The sequence below is a fragment of the Myxine glutinosa genome, chromosome 6 (assembly GCF_964187855.1).
Source record: "Myxine glutinosa chromosome 6, kmMyxGlut1.1, whole genome shotgun sequence".
NCBI classification, from domain to species: domain Eukaryota; kingdom Metazoa; phylum Chordata; class Myxini; order Myxiniformes; family Myxinidae; genus Myxine; species Myxine glutinosa.
Window position 1 is genome coordinate 18,794,316 of NC_136266.1, and position 12,268 is coordinate 18,806,583.

Sequence of the window (12,268 nt, forward strand, 5' to 3'; positions counted from 1 at the left end):
CTACTCCATGCAAAAAAAGGATGCCGATTCCAAAAAGAGCAGTCTTATTGATGCCGCGTAAGACAAAATTGCCATTTTGGGCACTTTTTGCCAAATTATGACTACTTTTTGGCCAAATTATGTTTGTCCGCATTTGGGTGATCTGATGTTGTACATCTATATTTAAAGGGTACTGAATCACATACTGTAGGTTTTATTTACAATAGGTAATGAATAAGTGACCAATCCTGGTCAATTCTAGCCAATTATTGGCCAGTTTTTGGCCACAACTGGCCAAATCTGAAATTCCACGGTGCGGAAAGATCGCATGCGGAAAGGGTGCTTAATACAACTGATATGCGAAATAACACTATAAAGTTGAAAATATGCCCAATATTTGGTCAACTTGTGTTGCATCTGGCATTTTTTGAGTAATATCTTGTGTTTGTTTTGGTTGCAGATGGACGATGGTGTGGAGGTGTATTTGCAGTGTGTGTTGCATGTGAGTGCTGATACAGAACCTGATGGTGATGCAGTGGCTCCATTTACTAAACAGACATGGCAAACAGCTGGAGAACAAGTGTATTTTCTGCAATGATCCGGACCCCAAGCATTTCCCCAGCGGTTCTGAAACACTTTGTCCACGTGAGAGAATACAAGCACAGGACAGAATTATAAATGCTGCAAGACAACTGAAAGACAAAGACTTCCTTTGTGAATATGAATACGTTGACTGCAAAGCTAAGGAAGTCGAGTACCATAACGCATGCAGAGCAAGGTCTATGTCTAAGGGTGCCAAGGCTCAAGTAAACAAAAAGGTGCAACGTACACAAAGAAACAAGAATCTACTTTCTTCAAATTACTTTCATATATAGACTCTGAAATCTTTCTGAAAGAAGTCTCAAAGAAATTTGTCGATGTCAATAAAATCTACATTGAATGCCTCACAGAAGAAAGGTTCGAGTAGCCGACCTCTGAACCATACAATATTTTGTCCAAAAGCAAAGAATATTATGGCAGCAAGCTTCAGGTTGATCAAGAAAGTGAGAAACGAGGAACCTATCTCTCTATTGCAAAGGATGTACAATGAAGTAAAGAATGTAGCTTTGTTCCTCAGAGAGAAGATTCCGAAGATCCGTAAAAATAAACTCCCAAACCCTATTACAGTAAAAGCAATCCATGATGTTTCAGTGTACAGTGTATCCCATGATGTTTCAGTGTACAGTGTATCCCATGATGTTTCAGTGTACAGTGTATCCCATGATGTTTCAGTGTACAGTGTATCCCATGATGTTTCAGTGTACAGTGTATCCCATGATGTTTCAGTGTACAGTGTATCCCATGATGTTTCAGTGTGCAGTGTATCCCATGATGTTTCAGTGTACAGTGTATCCCATGATGTTTCAGTGTGCAGTGTATCCCATGATGTTTCAGTGTGCAGTGTATCCCATGATGTTTCAGTGTGCAGTGTATCCCATGATGTTTCAGTGTACAGTGTATTCCATGATGTTTCAGTGTACAGTGTATCCCATGATGTTTCAGTGTACAGTGTATCCCATGATGTTTCAGTGTACAGTGTATCCCATGATGTTTCAGTGTGCAGTGTATCCCATGATGTTTCAGTGTGCAGTGTATCCCATGATGTTTCAGTGTACAGTGTATTCCATGATGTTTCAGTGTACAGTGTATCCCATGATGTTTCAGTGTACAGTGTATCCCATGATGTTTCAGTGTACAGTGTATCCCATGATGTTTCAGTGTACAGTGTATCCCATGATGTTTCAGTATACCTGCTGAACTATCAGAGTTCTGTAGGATTGTGTACATTGGCTCAAAAGATGCAACCAATCGGAGAGTGGAGCAGTATCTCGAATCATCAGCTGAAGATGATTTATACAAAGCCACTCATGGACCAGTGAAGCCATCTAAACACGTGCTGCTGGGTTTGTGTTTGAAGAGTATTACTGGTTTCAAGAGGGTTCAATAATTTGTTAATCACTTTGGCCAGTGTTGTTGTTGTTGCTGTTACTGTTGTTGTTGTATAGCCCTGGACAGTTCTCTCGAACCCACGGCACCGAGACAGCCGATCGATCGATCTCACAAGAATGACCCAGAGATCCCCCACATCCAGGATGGTGTACTTCCCCCCCCCCCTCACCTAACCCTAACCCTAACAACTCACAGTCAGGGCCACGACAGCGTTAGAGGGAGTAAGAGAGTTAGAGAGTTAGAGAGTTAGAGCGAGAGAGAGAGAGAGAGAGAGAGAGAGAGGGGGGGGGGGAGAAGGCGAAAGGGAGGGGGGAGAGAGAGAGGGGGGGGGGGAGAAGGCGAAACGGAGGGGGAGAGAGAGAGAGAGAGAGAGAGAGAGAGGGGGGGATGGAAGGGAGAGGAGGAGAGAGAGAGAGAGAGAGAGGGCGGAGAAGAGGAGGAGGGGGGGGGGGAGAGAAAGAAAGAGGGAATTTTGGTGGTCCACGGGGACCGATCAGCACTTTGACCATGACCATGCTGCCCTGACAAATCCAGGCAGCAGAGATGAATGGGGAAGATTTGGCCCCCACCTTGCGTTGCGTAGTACAACCACCGTGAAGAGGCGTCCCCGATACCATCAGCCAGTGTAAGTTATACTGCAGAAAATATCAAAATTGCCGCTAAAATTATTGAGAAAAACATAGTTCTTCCTGATGGCCTAGAAGTAAGTGAAGCAGGCATGCTTCTGCCTGGCAAAGATGTTCTGGTGCAAAAATTGACACGTTGCGGCATATTGTTGGAAAAGTGCACATCCAATAGATCCCCTCAAGCCTCGAGAACATTGAACCCGCAGCTCACCGCTGGAAAGAGGTCAATGGAGTTTTTCTACCACTGATTTACCGGCAATCAAATGCCAACTTTGTTTTCTGAGACCATGGAACCGGAAGATGTCGCAGATGAAAATGAGTATGATGATGATGAGGAAAATAATCGTATTACTGATGCTGATTCAGCTGACGATGATGATGGAGATGACTAATTGAATGTGGCTCTGACAGTGTGAGTAATCCCACTTGTGCTTTCATAACACGTTTTAGTTCAAAATGTATGATTTGATTATTTACACGAGTTATTCTGTATACTCTATGTGCACTATTTTGATTAAAACTGAACATTGAGAGCCATAAAATGCCATTTGGCATTATCAATTATATTCACATGAATCTTTACATGTTATTCATAGCGAGTGCAACTTTATGACAATTCCAAAGGATAATAGCTGGTTTTGGCCAAAAACTGGGAAAAGGTTTGACCACATTGATCAGATTATAATTCCTTGGCCATAAAACAGTAGTGCAAAAGATTCAGAAGCTCATTAGATACAAAAGGATAACACCAGACAGTCCATTAAAAAATCTCTGATTTTGGCCAAAAAGTGGCAAATAATGCAACTTTTTGTTACTTGGGATCAATAAAACTGCTTTGTTTGGAATCAGCACCCTTTTTTACATAGAGTGGGCTTGTTAAACCATCCTTACCTAAAATTCTGATTAACGCCATCTACCTTTTAGACTAACAAGTATTCAACCTTTTTGCTATGACACTCGAAATTGAGCTCAGGTGCATCCAGTTTCCTTTGGTCATCCTTGTTGTCTCTACAACTTGATTACAGCCCACATTTGGCCAATTCAGTTGATTGGACTTGATTTAGAAAGAAACACACCTTTCTATATTAGGTCCCACAGTTGACATCACATGTCAGAGCAGAAACCCTACCATGAAATCAAAGGAACTGTCTGCAGAACTCCGAGAAATAATTGTGAGGAGGCATAGATCTGGGGAAAGGCATAAAACAATTTCTAGAGTGTTGAAAGTTCCCAAGAGGACATTGAGCTCCATCGTTAGGAAATGGAAATGATATGGAACTACACAGACTCTTCCGAGGGCTGGCCGGTCCGACCAAACTGAGCAACCGGGCAAGAAGGACCTTGGTCAGAGAGGTGACCAAGAACCCAATGATCACTTTGACAGAACTACAAAGTTATTTGGCTGAGATGAGAGAACCTGCCGGAAGGAGAGAAATGTCTGCAGCACTTTACAAATCTCGGCTTTATGGGAGAATGGCCAGACAGAAGCCACACCTAAGAAAAAGGTACATGCAGCATTCCTGGAGTTTGCAAAAAGGCACGTGGAAGACAGCATAAGGCAAAAGATTCTGTGGTCTGATGACTTGAAAATTGAACTATTTGGCCTGAATGCAAACTGCCATCTATGTCTGGTGGAAACTGAGCACAACTCATCACCCATGTGAAGCATGGTGGAGGCAGCATCATACTATGGGGATGCTTTTCAGCGGCAGGGACTGGGAGACTTGTAAGGATAGAGGGAACAATGAATGGAGCCAAATATAAGCAAATCCTTGAGGAGAACTTGCTTCAGAGTGCAAAAGAACTTAGGCTGCAGCGAAGGTTTATGTTACAACAGGACAATGATCCCAAGCATACAGCCAAACCAACACTGGAATAGCTTCAGAACAAGAACGTGAAAGTCCTTGAGTGGCCGAGCCAAAGCCCAGACTTTAATCCCATTGAGAATCTGTGGAAAGACTTGAAGATTTCTGTTCACGGATGCTCCCCATCTAACGAGCAAATCTGCAAGAAAGAATGGGAGAAGCTCCCCAAATCCAGATGTGCAAATCTGATACAGACATACCCAAGAAGACTCCAAGCTGTAATCGTTGCCAAAGTCGCTTCTACAAAGTATTTACTCAGAGGGTTGAATACTTATATAAATTAGATATTTCTGTATGTCATTTTAAATTATTTTGTAAAAATTTATATTAAAAAAAATTCCATTTCGTTATTATGGAGTATTACATGTAGATCACTGACAAAAAAAATCTCAATTGAATCCGTTTTTAATTCAGGCTGTAACACAACAAAATGTAAAAAGTCAAGGGGTGTGAATACTTTCTGAAGGCACTGTATAAGAACCTTTATAGTTTTCGTGGTTTCCATTTGAGTAGTAAAACAAACAAACACACACACACACACACACACACACACACACACACACACACACACACACACACACACACACACACACACACACACACACACACACACACACACTCCATTTGGAAACGAGATTTCAATGTATGTGTCAAGTATACAGTTCATGGTATGTATTGTTATGTTTGCGGGGATAGAGGATGACATTCCATAGACAGGTTGAATCATATAGGTGTAGCATTGTCCGTGGACGTGTCGGAGACATCTCAATGTATTAAGCAGGGAAACTGGAGCTTAAGGTTGTTTATGTGTCTTCACACGGGGGTGAAGGTATGTTAAGTAGATAGGGGTTAAGGTTAGTTTTCCCCCAGTTTGTGATTGTCTCCTGTGGCTTTTCCTTATGTTTTTTACAACTACAACAAGGCCGGCCATAAAAACCTCAGTTACAACAACAACAATAACAACAATTGTCACCTTCTCTTCGGTTGAGAAGAGTGATGGAAATGAATGTAGAAGGAAGTAGAAGACGGGGAAGACCGAGAAAGACTTGGCTAAAGATGGTGGAAGAAGAAATGCGGGCAAGGGGGTTAACAAGGAGAGATGCAGAAAATAGGGCAAAATGGAGAAGATTGTCATGGGGACCGCAAGGCTAACCCCCTGCTCTAGCAGGGAAAATGGCCTTTAAAATGCATGTTGTTGTTGTTTGTTGTCCCCTGCAAGCAGGCAGAGTGGTTCGGCAAGTAAACCCCGCCCCACCAACCGAGTAAGGAAAAAGGCCACGCCCACAGAATAGTACGAAAGGCATGGAAAAGCCAAGCTGGCAGGGCACGCCCCGAGAGTGGTACAGGAGGCGTGGAAAAGCGAAACCGGCAGGCTACACCACGAGCTTCATCATTGGTCAAGCAAGACCATGGGGTCATTCGACAGAGCTCGACGATTGGAGAGTGATGTCAGAGTGGGGAAGCTTCGAGTGAAAGAAGAATCTCTCTCTCGGTTTTTGGACAAGAAAGTTGGCGCCATTGTGTGGTCCTGGAACTTGGAGTTTGGGAGCACTTTTGAAGAGAGTGGGGAGCTCTTGGCTGTGTGGGCAGCATTGTGAGGTGTTGTTTTGGCTGTGGTGCTTTTCAGAGGCGGAGGAGGCGACGAGTGAACAGAACGGAGGCCATCCTGCTTGCTTGCCTCATGCCGGTGGCTATTTCGGGTGCGGTGGGGCCGCCATCTTGTGCTGGGTTCCCGCCGAAGGGACATCGAGTTCTGGGCCTTGTCCCCAGCTGCAATCCTCGCAGAGGAACTCGTGAGGCCAGAGCTAAGTGACTGCACTAAGAAAAGCAAACATTTATTTTATTTTATCTTTCCCCTTGTCTGTGTTTGAGTCCGTGTGTGGAGGTACCTCAGTTAGAATTCGTTTTTACCCCAACTTTATTTCATCTTTGATTTATTCTCATTAAATTCATTATTGTTACATTTTATTTGTCGTGTGTTTATTTGTTTGTGGGTCCGGGAATCAACCAGTGTGCTTCGTTCAGGTAATTACTTCACCACCTGCTGTCCCACATGCGCCACAAAAACAACCGCCATTATTCGGTCGTTTGCCTCGGAAATTGAAGACCGTCCAAGGCTGGTGTTCATCAGCTATGGACTTGACAGTATGTTCCGACAGGGGCTCTAACTACTGATAAACTGATAAACTACATAAACCACTGAGATTATGTTGTGTGTTAGATCATGGGAAATCTATATATTATGTACTCAAAAGAGCGCTCCTTCCTTTAGTGTTTAGTCCAATTTCCTCCCAACTCCTTTCTGTTTCTTCCTTTCTTTTCCCATTTCCTTCCTTTTAAAACCATTTTAACCCTACCCTACCCCACCTCTAATCCCTTTCTCCCTTGCATACTAAAGTTTATGTTGGATCTAAAGCCAAAAAACTGAAGTAAATAATTAATTGCATTTATTTTGTAAAAATTCAAAGCATCCCACCCAGTTATTGTTGAGGGTTTGATTCCCATGGGTGCCTGGATGCTAGGCCCTGACCCTGTATTTTCTGTAGTCCACTGTAGTTTCCGCACCTTGAGACAGAGACTAGTCACCTTCCCAGGATTGATCCTTAGCCATGGAAACATTCACCACTTGTAAGCACCCTGGTGTACTTTCAGAAGTGCGGGCCTCCTCCTCCAGCAGTCTGTTGTTGGCTTAACGGTTAAGGTGGCTGGTTTGAGATATTTGGATCAGGGGTGCATCAGGGGTCGATACTAAGTCCACTACTATTTGTAGCTGTGATGGAGGTGCTGGCTCAGAACGTAAAGGAGGGTTTACCGTGGGAGTTGTTGTATGCAGATGATCTGGTGTTGATTGCGGAAAGTATGGATGGACTGAAGGAAAAGATGAACAAGTGGAAGGAATGTCTGGAGACAAAAGGTCTGAAGGTGAATATCGGAAAGACGAAGGTGATGGCAAGTGGTAAAGCATGTGGTGAGGTGGAAAGAACTGGGAAGTGGCCCTGTGCTGTGTGCAGGAAGGGTGTCGGAGTGAACTCCATTCAATGTACAATGTGCACTGAGTGGGTTCATCAAAAATGTAGTGGTCTGAGAGGGTCATTAACCAGTGTGGCAGCTACATTCAAATGTAAGGTGTGCACAGAGGGAGCTGCAGATGGAGGAAATGTTGAGTTGGATCTTGGAGACTGCGTGAAGCTGGAAGGTGTGAAAACATTTTGCTACCTCGGAGACATGCTGAATGGAGAAGGTGGATCAGACTCGGCAACGGTTGCTAGAGTGAGATGTGCATGGAAGAAGTTTCGGGAACTGAGTGGTGTGCTGATGAGGAGGGGAGTGTCGTTGAAGCTGAAGGGAAAGGTGTATGCTGCATGTGTGAGAAGTGTTATGATTTATGGGAGCGAGACATGGGTAATGAACGTAGAGCAGCAACGAAGGCTGGAAAGTGTGGAAATGCGAATGGTTCGGTGGATGTGCGGAGTATCGTTGAGAGAGAGGAAGACAAATGATGAATTGCGAAAGATGATGGGAATAGAGCCTGTGATTGATGCTGTGAAGATGAACAGGTTGAGATGGTTTGGTCATGTGTTGAGGAAGGATTTACAAGGGGAGATGCAGAAAATAGGGCAAGATGGAGAAGATTGTCATGGGGTCCGCAAGGCTAACCCCCGCTCTAGCAGGGAAAATGGCCTTAAAATGCATGTTGTTGTGTTGTTGTTTGAGATATTTGGGCCCTGAGTTAGAGCCCCTGTCAGGTCATTGAATTAACACCAGCAGGGTTTACTCAGCCTGTGATCCTTTTGAGGTCGGCAACCAGAGAACCAGCGGACTGGTATTGGGAAGCACTGCATCAGTAGCAGCCACATCCACAAAAAATGATGCAACCAGCAGCTGCAAGCTGCACACGAACCACCACCTCCTCCAATGATGGAGAGTCTTATGATGGAGCAACGGTATCCACGGGAAGATCATAAAAAAACGTATTCAACGTCTCCATGGAGTGGGGCTGGCAGTTTTCCATGGTGAATCGGAGATAAGCATCAGGCTTTATTTACTTCTCTGCTATTAGATTTGATGTGGCAGGGCTTCAAAAAAGAGTAAACATTTTCCATTAATCATCAGCCATGTGGAGTTTATAAATTGCGTTAAAATCTGGGGGAGATAGCAAGCTTATAACATATCCTGGATGCTTGCCAGGTAAGGCTTTCTTTACGCAAGGGTGAAGCAGAAGCCATTTTCAAGCTTTCGGTGCCGACAGGATGCTGCAGAGATAGCACACTTACAATTGAGCTTTGTCGTCTGGGTTTGAATCCCCACTATGTTTGAGTTTACAGCTGCTATGCCACCTCACAGTTATATCGAGGAGTTCTTTGGACAGTTCCTTGGACTTCATGGTGGAGTTTCTGCTCTGACATGCATTATCAACTGTGGGACCTTATACAGAAAGGTGCGTTTCTTTCTAAATCATGTCCAATCAATTTGACCCCATTTGTCAATTTGGGGTCAAATTCATGACCATTTCTTACTCTCGACTCTCGTATGTCAATGGACAATTATTTTCAAAGGGCACTGTGAAATCATGGACATTGATTCACGACTGCGAGCAGATGGAACCATGCTCCCTTCCAAAGACTGCACATATTCGACAAGTGTAACAGACGTAGAAGCACTTTGTTGGGCATTTCGCAGTCAAATCCTATTCATTTGGACATGAACACAGGCTAAACAAAAAAAGGTGTTACCCCCTGAAGTTACTCTCAGCCGAAGTCAAGTTTAAAATACCAGTACACCCACTAACTATGGGAGGGGCAGAAAGGGTCATTCCTCTTTGGGGTATATAGATTACAGTCGATCTATCGTTGGGTCTCAAGAACATTGGGTGTGTGTTCATTTACCAAGTTTCTTGTGGAGAGATGGCCAAGTGGTTTAAGCATTTGAGCAAACACTCCATTCAAAACCGTTAAGGAACGGCTGGCTTGGCAAGCGCTAGCTAGCTGCTTGGTAAATGAGCACACCCCGGTCTTCCTCCTTTTCAGTTTCGTGTTAAACAGAAGGAGCGAGTTTCAAAAGTTCGCTATGAAAAATGCCACGTTAGCACCAGGACGGGTCATGTTATTAACTCAACATTTGTGGGTTATATAGAGTACCGTAGATCTTCGCTCAGTTACCTCACGCATGTCAGGATTCCTCCAAATTTCTTCATTTAGTGTTACTAGGGCATGCCCGTACTATATATATGCCCGTACTATATATCTATCTAAAATTATATCCCCCCCCCTCTATTTACATGAAATGGTTTGGTCCATTCGCAACGCCAAAGCGAACGGCGAACGGCTTGCGAGTACAGTGACAATCCCCCCCCCCTCTATTTACATGAAATGGTTTCGTCCATTCGCAACGACCACAGAACCCCCCCCTCTATTTACATGGAATGGTTTGGTCCATTCGCAACGCCGGCACACGCGATCGTTCGCTGCTCTCTGATTGGTTGAATCGTTTTTTGTACATAGCTCGGTAAGTAATTGTCCGATTAATATGAAACCTTGAAAAGGCACATCCTCGGGTCCCCAGCAATATACCTGGCAAGTTAAAAGTATATCGGACCCGTGGTTGTCGAGAAACAGCGGTCACAGACAGACAAACGTACAAACGTACAAACGTACAGAGATTACTGGAATTATAGATAGATAAACAGCATTAGCGACTGTTAAAAAAGCTAATCATACGTGTTTGTGGTTCATAATATTCATTACTGTCCATTAATGTTCATTACTTCTGGTAGAGGCCGTTGCTCCCACGAAAACGCCATAATAAGCTATTTATATACGTTGACTCGCCGGAAAAAAAACCCTTGGGGAGGTGGGATATTATTGGTATTAATATTGTTTTGTAATAACATTAATATTACGCTATTATCGTTAGTTTTGTTATTCGAAGCGGCCTTGGAAAAATGCCACGATAAATCTAATTTAACATTTATATACACCTCAACACGCAACCCATTGACGGCAATGGTGGGGAAAACCCGCTCGGGGGAGAAAACCCCCTTGCGGAGGGAGGGGAAATGAATGCGCTACAACCTTCATTGTGTAACCCTTCGTCATCCTGTCAAGTTTGGTTGAGACTGGATAAGTAACGACGGAATGTATTGGCGTCAAAGATTTATCAGACAGACAGACACAAAATGGCGTATTTTAGTATGATGTCTATAACATTACTAAGTGTTAATCGGATATCTCAGATGCACTCTGCACCTCAGGTTGGTCTAGGCCAGGCCCGAGGTTTTGATTGGATTCCAGACTCGATCATGTTTTCAATGTAAATGATTGTCACTGGCATCGTGGCCAATTTCAAACTTTCCACCCGAACGACTATCGCTGACATGACGACGCAAACCACCAAAGCTCCTTCAGCACTCCTTGACAACCTGGAAAGGGCATGGGATAAATCCAATCAAATGATATTGCATGATTGACAATAACCTTCAGTCCCGGCACAGTTATTCGGAAAAAAAAATATTCCAAGAGTATGGAAAATGAATGCACTCACGTTTTCTAATTACTGAGCATGGCATTTTTCCAGCTCACTTAACGGAACTGTCCATCTCACTGGACATCTGAGCATCCGATACCATCCGATACCCGGCCCTGCTTTGCAAACTATGATCGCATGGTATCCAGGGTCCGCACCTGGACTGGCGATCAAATTTCCTCAGTGTTAGCAGGTGACAGGTTGCTATGGATGGCATTTCTCTCCCATGCTCTCCCTTCAGAGTTCTTTACCTTCTGGATCTCAATGATAGGCCGGTTCTGAATCCAGACCTGAATCAAAATCGAATCGACTTGATCTTGTCACCGACACAACTCATCTCCCAAGTTTTGTCACAACTCGTGCACAACTTTTTGAGATATCGTGACACATCAAAGCCTGCACTAGTATTACTAACTGAAAGTTGTTTGTGCGTGCTTTGTCTTTTCAAATGCTTCGTGTCAAGCAAGGAAGCAAAACATCATTTAAAAAAGTTTTTGGTATGACGAGGCCAGAATTTGAACCACCAACCTCCCAGACTCAGAGTAGATGCTCTAACCATTGCACCACCTTCCAGACTCACAGTGGATGCTCTAACCATTGCACCACCTTCCAGACTCACAGTAGATGCTCCAACCATTCCGCCACCTTCCAGACTCACAGTGGATGCTCCAACCATTGCGCCTCCTCGCAGACTCAGAGTGGATGCTCTAACCATTGATCCTCCTCGAAGACTCAGAGTGGATGCTCTAACCATTGAACAACCTCGCAGACTCAGAGTGGATGCTCCAACCATTGCACCACCTCGCAGACTCAGAGTGAATGCTCCAACCATTGCGCCTCCTCGCAGACTCACAGTGGATGCTCCAACCATTGATCCTCCTCGCAGACTCAGAGTGGATGCTCTAACCATTGATCCTCCTCGAAGACTCAGAGTGGATGCTCTAACCATTGAACAACCTCGCAGACTCAGAGTGGATGCTCCAACCATTGCACCACCTCGCAGACTCAGAGTGAATGCTCCAACCATTGCACCACCTCGCAGACTCAGAGTGGATGCTCTAACCATTGCACCACCTCGCAGACTCAGAGTGGATGCTCGAACCATTGCGTCTCCTCGCAGACTCAGAGTGGATGCTCTAACCATTGCGCCTCCTCGCAGACTCAGAGTGGATGCTCTAACCATTGATCCTCCTCGAAGACTCAGAGTGGATGCTCTAACCATTGCGCCTCCTCGCAGACTCAGAGTGGATGCTCTAACCATTGTGCCACCTCGCAAACTCAGAGTGG